The sequence below is a fragment of the Capricornis sumatraensis genome, chromosome 12, assembly GCF_032405125.1.
Source record: "Capricornis sumatraensis isolate serow.1 chromosome 12, serow.2, whole genome shotgun sequence".
Lineage (NCBI taxonomy): Eukaryota > Metazoa > Chordata > Mammalia > Artiodactyla > Bovidae > Capricornis > Capricornis sumatraensis.
In genome coordinates, this window is record NC_091080.1 from 28,630,709 (window position 1) to 28,641,847 (window position 11,139).

An 11,139-nucleotide genomic window follows, 5' to 3' on the forward strand; every position below is an offset into this window, starting at 1 on the left:
AAAAGCTGCTGCTACTGCTGCTGCTGCTGGTGCTAAGTCGCCTCAGTCGTGTCCAACTCTTAGCGACCCCATGGACTGCAGCCCACCAGGCTCCTCCGTCCATGGGCTTCTCCAGGCAAGAGTGCTGGAGTGGGGTGCCATTGCTTTCTCCAATAGAAAAGCATTTAATAGCAAAAGTAAAATGAGCCAAAAGAGAATTTAAGCCAAAGGTATTAATAAGATAAAAGAGACAGTGAATAATAAGAATGATCCACCAAGAAAATAGAACAACCTTCAACACGTAGTGTGAAAGTGGTAGTCACTTCAGTCGCGACCCTCTGGACTGTAGCCCACCAGGCTCTTCTGTCCATGAAATTCTCTAGGCAAGAATACTGGAGTGGGTTGCCATGCTTTCCTCCAAGGGATCTTCCTGACACAGGGATAGAAGCCGGGTCTCCTGCACTGAAGGAGGATTCCTTACCTTCTGAGCCAACACGGAAGCCAATATGTACTTTAAAACATAGCTCCAAAATTTATAAAGCAATATCTTACTAAATTACTAGGAGACATGAATGAATTGATAATCTCAGTGGGATATTTTAAATGGAGAGCTCAAACTCAAAATGACTAATAAGAATTTTCTCAAGAGTTGAACAACAAAACTAAAAGGCTTAAGCCAATAGATATGAATAGATCTTTGCATCAGATAGAAAATATACATTCTTTTCAAGTGCACATTTTTTAAAAAATGACTACATATACATCACCAAAGAGAGTTCAACCACTTCAATAAATCAGCCATGTATAAAATATGTTCTCTGCCCAGGATAAAAAATATTAGAATTCAAGAATAAAACATGAATTTAAACTGTTTGGAAAGAACAAAAAGTACTCCTAAATAGCTCTATGGATCACAGAGAAAATCATAATAAGAAGTAAAACATTTGTAGAACTGAATGGCAATGAATGAACTACACAAAAAGGCCCTCAGGAAGTACTTGTTGAAAGAGTAAACTAGTATCCAGAATTTTTGACTCCCAGGTTGGTGGCTCTCGAGTATTATTATGAAAAATACAAAATGAAGAATTTTGAAAACAATAGACAAAATTAAAGGACCAGGTAAACTTTAAATTAAAAAGATAACAATTTTCAAACCATCAGGCTGGCTTCAAAAGATACTTAGGGTATCTAATAAAACAAAAGTGTTTTTAAGATCTCACTATAAAGGGTATTATCCCTACCACCTACATGATAAATAGACCAGGAAAAAATCTGGTTTATAAAAGAAGCAAACAAAAATTCCAGGGGTAAACAAATAAGCCACCATTAACAATGGTGATGGAAACCGTTCTAACTGATGGCAAATCAGAACTTCATATCATATACTGTCCCAAAACTATCAGCTATGAATTTAAAAAGCTTAAGTCAGTCTTCAATTGAGAGAGTAGCATTGACATATACACACAACCATGTGTGAAATAGATAGCTCATGGGAAACAGCAGTATAACGCAGGGAGCTCAGCCACGTGCTCTGTGACAACCTAGCGGGGTGGGATGGGGGCGCTCAAGAGGAAGAGGATATAGCTATACACATGGCTGATTCAGGTTATTTGGCAGAAACCAGCATAACATTGTAAAGCAATTATCCTCCAATTAAAAATAAATTTAAGTAAATAAACATCCTCAATAAAAGTACAAGTTGAAAGAAAAAAGAAATATCTCTTATTTTGCTGTATCTATTTCAATTCTTTCTAAAGAGGAAAAAAGAAATTACTTGAAAGAGTAAAATTAACTGGAAATCCAGGCAAATGTTTTATATCCTTTTCCTGAACAACAAATATTTCATTCCCTGGAAAAGAAAAAAATTTAACACCAGGTTTCATTTATACGTGTTTGCCTACATCTTTTGCTGTAGTGTTCAATGGAAAATTACTGCAATAATCCCTACAGTTCTAGTCTAGAAAATTTTCACCTACAGGTTACAAAGATCATCATTAAGAATAATTTAAGCAGGCTTTTTAAGATTAATGGATGCAGTTCTTTTCTTTGAGTTACCTTTGCATCATAGAGAAAAGCTATGCAAAAAGATAATAAATACTGTCTTCATGAGATAAATGCTCAGGTGTTTTTTTAATTCATCATTTTACTCTTTCTACTTATAGACAAAATGCTTGCTTCCTTATAATCAGACCATTAATGGAAAAAAGTCATTGGGTTTGCCTTTTCTTCACACTAGGTGGGTTGCATTTTTAAATCCCCTTTTCCCAAATAAGGTATTGGATTTGAAAGAAAGATACTAATTTGAAATCCTCTGAGATTCAGTAGAGTTAAAACCGTGTTATAATAGACAATCTACATTCAAAGCACAGGCAGTCCCTAAGTTGCAAATGGGTTATATTCCAAAAGTTAATTTGAAAGTCTGCTGTTTAGAACTTGTAAAGGCATTTTGCCATGGAAACAAAGTTATAAATGACAGTTGAATTTCCAGACTAGCCCACAAAAGTCTATCTAACCCATAATGTGTCTGAATCCAATTGCTTCACGGAGAGGTTTGTAACAGAACATAATAGTCCACTGACAGGTTGATGGGTGGCCCACTTTATTGGTGTGTCTCAATTTAGGGTTGCTGACTTGTCATTTTAATATTTCTTCATTTTATCCCCAAAAAATGTATTAGTCAAATACTAATACCTTTCTACAAAAAGAACTTAACATTTTTCATAGCCATGTAGATTATTTTTGGACTTTGATTTATCTGACAGCAAAGGATAAACAAGTACTCTTCTTTTTCCTCTGTGATGAAAACCAGTTTCTTTCTCTAAAAGTTTTTTTTCCTTTTTTGGCTTGATGTTTGCTTTTTTGCTAACCCTGAAATCTATGCAAAGTTAAAATTCCTTTTCTAATCACTTGTTTTGATGGTTAATCCATAAAGGTTTTTCTCTTGTCTTGTTTTTATTTGTTGGTTCTTTAAAAAGCCTTTGGTAACAACAGCGGCTTGACAAATATCAGTGATGAAGTCCGTTAATCACCAATACCAAACAGCTTCTCACTTCTGCCATTTCACTTCTCTGATCTCTGATTTAAAACATGTGGTTTCTAAATTCCTCATGTGCCACCCAAGGTCCTTCTTAATCTGGCCCCAACCTACTTTTTCTGCCCTGTGTGATGGCTTTCATCACAAACTTTTGCACAAGTTTTTATTTCTTATCCCCAGGAATACTTGGCGTTTCCCCAATTTCATGCCCTTGTTAGCTATCGTTCCCATTAAAGTGCTCTCCTCTGACCAGTCTATTTGAAGCTTATTCTTCAAGATCCACCTCAAGTATCACCCCTTCTGAACTAACATGGAATAATGGAAAGGATGCATACACAGACCTAGGTAAGAATCTCAGCTTTGCTACCATCTTAGCTGTATGTAAGCATATATTTAACCTCTCAGAACCAGTATTTCTCATCTATAGAATGAGAACTAATAGTACTTTGATCACACTGTTGAATATTAAATCCAAAAAAATTTAACTGAAAAAGCATGGGACTTCCCCAGTGGTCTAGTGGCTAAGACTCCTTGTTCCCAGGGCAGGGGACCTGGGTTTGACCCCCGGTCAGGGAACTAAGATCCCACAAGCTGCAACTAAGAGCTCACATGCCACAACTAAGACCTGGCACAGCCACATAAATAAATAAAATTATTTTTTAAGAAAGAAAAGGCATGATGCCTGTGTTTGATCAACCCATAGCAACTGATTGGCTACTTTTTTGAATCCCTGCAGGATATTTTATCAGAGTAGTTTATTTCATATTTTATTTTTCTGAATGTTTCCTTTTTTTTTTTTTGCATGAGTAAATATTGTCTCCTTGACCAAATATTTTAAATCTACCTGATTAGAATCTACCAATCAGAGTCCAGGCAGGAAGTCAGAAACCATGCTAGGTATTTCAGATGGAGGAATTTAACTCAAGGAATTAGTCACATGGATACTGTAAAACTGAAAGGGCAACAGGAATGGTAAAGAATCTACCTGCAATACAGGAGGCCCAGGTTCAATCCCCGGTTCAGGAAGATCCCCTGAAGAAGGAAATGGCAACCCACTCCAGTATTCTTGCCTGGGAAATTCCGTGGGCAGAGGAGCCTGGTGGGTTACAGTCCATGGGGTTGCAAGAATCGGACATGACTTAGTGACTGAACCACAGTCACATGGGTATTGAAAAACTGAAAGGGCAACAGGAATGCTGAAAGCATTAATAGCTAGAAACTGCTGGGTTGGGCTGGGGCAGGGCAGATAACTAAATAAAAAAACTGCTTGCTTATAGGAAGAGTCTTCATATTGTTAATACCTAGGTCTATGAGGAAAGTATGTCAAGGCTGTATATTGTCAACCTGCTTACTTAAATTCTATGCAGAATACATCATGTGAAATGCCAGGCTGGATGAAGCACAAGCTGGAATCAAGATTGCCATGAGCAATATCAATAACCTCAGATATGCAGATGACACCACCCTTATGTAAAGAACTAAAGAGCCTCTTGATGAAAGTGAAAGAGGAGAGTGAAAAAGTTGACTTAAATCTCAACATTCAAAAAACTAAGATCATGGCATCCAGTCTCATCACTTCATGGCAAATACATGGGGAAACAATAGAAATCATGATAGAGTTTATCTGGGGGACTCCAAAATCACTGCAGATGGTGACTGCAGCCATGAAATTAAAAGACACTTGCTCCTTGCAGGAAAAGCTATGACCAATCTAGACAGCATATTAAAAGGCAGAGATATTACTTTGCCAACAAAGGTCTGTTTAGTCAAAGCTATGGTTTTTCCAGTGGTCATGTATGGATGTGAGAGTTGACTATAAAGAAAGCTGAGCGCCGAAGAATTGATGCTTTTGAACTGTGGTGTTGGAGAAAACTCTTGAAAGTCCCTTCGACTGAAAGGAGATCAAACAAGTCAATCATAAAGGAAATCAGTCCTGAATATTAATTGGAAGGACTGGTGCTGAAGCTGAAGCTCCAGTAACTCTGGCCACCTGATTGGAAGGACTGACTCATTGGAAAAGATCCTGATGCTGGGAAAGATGGAAGGTAGGAGGAGATGGGGATGACAGAGGATGAGATGGTTGGATGGCATCACTGACTTGATGGACATGAATTTGTGCAAGCTCCAGGAGTTGGTGATGGAGAGGGAAACCTGGCGTGCTGCAGCCCATGGGTCGCAAAGAGTCGGACACAACTGAGCGACTGAACCGAACTGATGAGGGAGGTGTTGTATGGCTGGTGTTTACGCTAATAAGGAAGCAAGAGTTGGCTAGTCCTAGCAGCAGTGGAGGGGTGTGGCATCGCTGGTCTAAATATGCCCAAAGATATTGAAATTATTTTGGAGCTGTTATATTTTGACAGGAATTGCAAATAGAAAGCAAGTCCTGTCTCCCCTTTACCGCCCTTCCAATATCTCTTTAATTACCACAGCCTCCACTAGGTGACCCTAAGATGAAGGTAACTGGTAAGGGAGTCTGGGAAATGTAGTTTCCAGACCCAGACCCAGCATCCCAGGGCAGAATATGAAAGGGTGGGCATGGAACTGAGAGCACAACATAAATAATCAGCACAGAAAATAAATTTGTTAAGGTCAGGCATTTGTTCTTTGTACAAAGCCTTTAATATAAAAGGTATTCTATAAATATTTTTGATTGATTCTGTCCTTTGCAATGGAGAGCTTCCCGGATGGCTCAGTGGGGAAAGAATCCACCGGCAAGAGACCCTGCTTTGATTCCTGGGTCAGGAAGATGTGCTGGAGAAGGGATAGGCTACCTACTCCAGTATTCTGGTCTGGAGAATTCCGTGGACTCTATAGCCCATTGGGTTGTGAAGAGTCTGACGTGATTTTCACTTCACTTTTTTGCAATGGACTTCTCTCTGAAGCAGATTTGGATTATCAGTCTAAATTCTTAGGAGGAAGTAGTTGTTCTTTTTCAATGTTGAGTAAGATGCCTTGTCTAATATCCATGTTTAATGAAAGTGAAGTGTTTGTCATTCAGTCATGTCTGACTTTTTATGACTCCATGGACTGTAGCTCACTAGGCTTCTCTGTCTGTGGAATTCTCCAGGTAAGAATACTGGAGTGGGTTGCCATTTCCCTTCTCCAGGGGATCTTCCCGACTCAAGGATCGAACCCAGGTCTCCTGCATTGTAGGCTGATTCTTCACCGTCTGAGCCACCAGGGAAGTCCAATGTTCAATGGAAGCTGTTATTAAGAATATTAATATAGTAAATCATCTCTTTAACATCCAAGACCCTCCTCAGAAGTTGTTTTTGTAGCTGGGGTCACAGTTTGAGCTAAACTGTTTTTTGGTCTAGGATTTGAGCATGTTTGGGCACATTAGCAAAGCAGCAGAGCAGTCTATTTACAAAGGAGAAAAACAACTCACCCTAAGTGAAGAGAAGTATGAAAAGTTCGCTTTAAGGTCAATTGCCCAGTATTAGCAGAGAAGGCAATGGCATCCCACTCCAGTACTCTTGCCTGGAAAATCCCATGGACAGAGGAGCCTGGTAGGCTGCAGTCCATGGGGTCACTAAGAGTCGGACACCACTAAGCGACTTCACTTTCACTTTTCACTTTCATGCATTGGAGAAGGAAATGGCAACCCACTCCAGTGTTCTTGCCTGGAGAATCCCAGGGACGGGAGAGCCTGGTGGGCTGCCGTCTCTGGGGTTGCACAGAGTCGGACACGACTGAAGCGACTTAGCAGCAGGAGCAGCCCAGTGTTAGAGAAAAAGGCTTAGTGGAACATGTTGTCTATTCCATGAACTCATGCCTAAGTCCTAGAGCTACAAATAAATTATATAATTATATGTTTTGCAACAATGTACATGGGGGTTTGGGAGCAAGGGGAAATAGTGGCCGACGGCAAACTGTATCTTGGTACAGACATGAGCGCCTTTCAAGTTAGGGGTTGGCAGCTTTGGCACAGAGAGAACTGCAGTGGGGGAGTTTTGTCGGGTTCGGAAATAACAGGAGAAAATACCTCAGTACACCAGCGGAGGGAAGGAGGAAGTCGGTGAACGCCATGGAGTTTCTCAGAGGACTAATTTCTTGGACAGTACCTGTGTAAATCCCTGGGGATTGTTAGAATCCTGTGGAAGAAATTTGCAGGTGGATGGGAGAAGAGTGTGGGACTACTCTGCGAGTTCTACCACAGCTCTGTTTTTAATTGTAGTTTGCTGTAACTTGAGAAAATGGGCTACATCTGAATTTCTAATGTTTTAAGTCAGTAGTTTCTCTAATTTGAATCTAAATATGTAGTTGGTGAAGTCATCTTTCATTATTTTTAAAGTGAATCTCTTCTTTTTACTTTATTTTAATAATGGTCATTACTTCCAGTAATTAATTTTAGTTTCTGTCTTTTCAGTAGAATGGTACTGGATTTATATCTTGGATGTACACTGTAAAGAGAAAACAAGATCAAAGGTCAGATGTGTCTTGATTTTTAAAAACTTTATAATGAAAATTTGAAATTAAATTAGTATTTTATTTACCTCATTAAAAGTATTCAATTTATAAACAATTTCCCTAGTTTTTCCCATTTGGAGAAGGCAATGGCAACCCACTCCAGCACTCTCGCCTGGAGAATCCCGTTGACAGAGGAGCCTGGTAGGCTGCAGTCCATGGGGTCGCTGAGAGTCAGGCACGACTGAGCGACTTCCCTTTCAATTTTCACTTTCATGCATTGGAGAAGGAAATGGCAACCCACTGCAGTGTTCTTGCTTGGAGAATCCCAGGGACGGTGGAGCCTGGTGGGCTGCTGTCTATGGGGTTGCGGAGTCGGACATGACTGAAGCAACTTAGCAGCAGTAGCAGCAGCAGTTTTTCCCATTACTATACCTCATTGTCCTTATTTAAAAGATGCCTGTTTCACTTGTATATGTAAAAATTAATGATAACTTATTGTATAAAGATATTTGCTCTACTTACCATGAGTAGTTGATTTGCCTGTTAGTTTGAAAATGCAACTCAGTTTAAATATTTACTTCTGAAGTTTGCGGAAGAACTTTGGTGACAATTGCATTTAGGTTATCTGAACTTTCATTTCCTAACTTCTTTAAATTTTATTTTTATTTTTTCCAGATTAACATCCCATTGTTATCTTGATAAAGTATTGCTCTGGTTTTGAAATTTGATTTTTTGAGAAACAAAAGGTAAGTAGTTTGGAGATAGTTTTTTTTGAATCCTAAGTCATCTTTGGCCTTATTATCCTTATAGATGGCTATCTCCTTCTTCTGTCTTTAAAACTGATTCATATGTCATCTGGTTATGCTGGATAATGATTATGGTGTGTTCAACTCCAGGGCTGCTATCACTGCCTCCTAAAGCTGTACAAAACATCAAAGACCTGTTGACAGTCTAAAAGACAGATATAAAAACCTTATTTTCTCAACCTAGAGAAAATCCTTATAATCTGGCTATTATTGTATGGCCTCTTCAAATCAGGAACCTATTCAATAAGTCCTGGCCGGTAATCAGATAAGACTTTTCCTTCTTTGGAAGTAAGACTGTCTCCTGTAGCATTGCTTTGAAATCATATCACTAACATTAACAAATTTGGACTATTAGGATATCATTTTGTGATTAAGGAATTAGGAATTAGTCTTTCCTAATTGGTCTCTCTATAAAGAAACAACATGAAAGACTTGAGCCATAGACGGTCAGTTTTCTTGAACAACTAAGTCAATCCTAGTTTAACTCCATGTCACAGAGAGAAAAACCATCTCATTTTGTGAAAGCTGACTGCTGTCTGAGCTGTTCTAAGATGTTCAAAGTACAGCCCATGGACTGCCTTTTTCAGAAACTCTTGGAGTGCTTATAAAATACAGATTCATGAATCTAAATCTTTGTGTGGAGGACACACGGTAGAACCACTATATCTTAAGCAAGCATTCCAGGTGATTTTCATTCATGCCAAATTTTAAGAACTACTTCTGTAAAACAGAGTTAACTCTTTATCAAAAATCACTGAATGGATCTTTTTGATTTTTTGAAAAGAAAATAAGGCTTCCAAAGCTATTTGGGATACAAACGAGGACAGAAAACAAAGAGAAAAATTTCTGAGTAATAAATGAACAAGAATTTGGGATTGTCCCAAGACAGATTTCGGGGGTGGGTCCCAGAAATTTAAAAAATCATGGGGAAGGTTTTTAGCAGAGTGAGGATCCGAGGCAACAGAGTGGCAGAGTGGGATCTGAGGAGAATGATGGCCTGTGAGAAATTTCCCATGATGAGAATGGCCAGCGTTGCTTTCTGTTTTATTCCATGTTTCCTTTGCTTTTAGGGAAGCAGCTATTTCATCCACACAGGAAAGCATGGGTGGGAAAGTGCAGTGAAGCATGGAAATTGCAATAGGATTGAGAATTTGAAGCAAAATTTGACTCTGACCAGTCTTTGGAAATACTGAGGAAGGTTCTGAACTTTCCTACCCTCACCAGGTCACAATCATCAAGGACATCCTACTCATATAGTTAGTAATATTACTTATTTATTGAGCACTGGGCATATAGCAGGCATTTTCATGCATCATGCCACTTACTCTTGCAAAGTAGATATTTTATCTTTAGATTACAGGTGAGGAATTGAGGCTCTGAAGGATGACATGCCCAAGATTGATCAATCAGTCAGAAATAGAGCTGAGATTTGGGCCCAGATTTACCTGATTCCAAAGCCTTTCTCAGGCTTCCCAGGTAGCACCAGTGGTAAAAGTACCCACCTGCCAATGCAGGAGACATTAGAAACTTGGGTTTGATCCCTGGGTCGGGAAGATCCCCTGGAGAAGGGCATGGCAACCCACTCCAGTATTCTTGCTTGGAGAATCCCCCATGGACAGAGGTGTCCATAGGGTCACAAAGAGTCGGACATGACTGAAGTGACTTAGCACACTCACACGCAAGCCTTTATCTCCTCCCCCACGTTACATCACATCCCTCAGAGACAAATGAAAAACTTCAGGCTGCTTTAACTGATGTACCACCAGATCAACTGCTTTTACCTCCCTTTCCTCTTCCTGACTTGCAACAGTTCCCTATCCAAAAAGAAGAGCAAATGACAATCAGTGTTTCTCTCTGGCTCTGTTCTGAGTTATGACTCCCAGCGTTGCTCAGGTTTGATCAGCAAAATGTTCCCACCTCAATCTCTTGTCCCAGCTCTCTTCCTCACGAGACTTTCGCTCCAAATTTCCCAAAAGACAAATCTCCACCTGCTGTTTGACCTTTTCATCTCTTTCTTTCATTTCAATGCATTGTACCTTGTTAAGAGCTGTGAAGGGTCTGAGATTTTATGCTCCTTGCAAGCTAATAACTTAGCCTGCTACAGTTTCTTGGATGCTAGCAGAATATCTGAGTCTTCTGGGTGAAAGGACTGTATTACACATGGCATGGGCTTTCTTTGTGGTTCAGCTGGTAAAGAATCAGCCTGTAATGCAGGAGACTTGGGTTTGATCCGTGGGTTGGGAACGTCCCTTGGAGAAGAGAAAGGCTACCCACTCCAGTATTCTGGCCTAGAGAATTCCATGGAATGTACAGTCCATGGGGTTGCAAAGAGTCGGACATGACTGAGTGACTTTCATTTTCACTTTTTCACAGCAAGGAGCACCAGCTTCCTGTTCACAGCATTTCTCATGATGTACTCTGCATATAAGTTAAATAAGCAGGGTGACAATATACAGCCTTGACATACTCCTTTTCCTATTTGGAACCAGTCTGTTGTTCCATGTCCAGTTCTAATTGTTGCTTCCTGAACTGCATATAGGTTTCTCAAGAGGCAGGTCAGATGGTCTGGTATTCCCATCTCTTTCAGAATTTTCCACAGTTGATTGTGATCCACACAGTCAAAGGCTTTGGCATAGTCAATAAAGCAGAAATAGATGTTTTTCTGGAACTCTCTTGCTTTTTCCATGATCCAGCAGATGTTGGCAATTTGATCTCTGGTTCCTCTGCCTTTTCTAAAACCAGCTTGAACATCTGGAAGTTCACGGTTCATGTATTGCTGAAGTCTGGCTTGGAGAATTTTGAGCATTACTTTACTAGCCTGTGAGATGAGTGCAATTGTGCGGTAGTTTGAGCCTTCTTTGGCATTGACTTTCTTTGGGATTGGAATGAAAACTGACCTTTTCCAGTCCT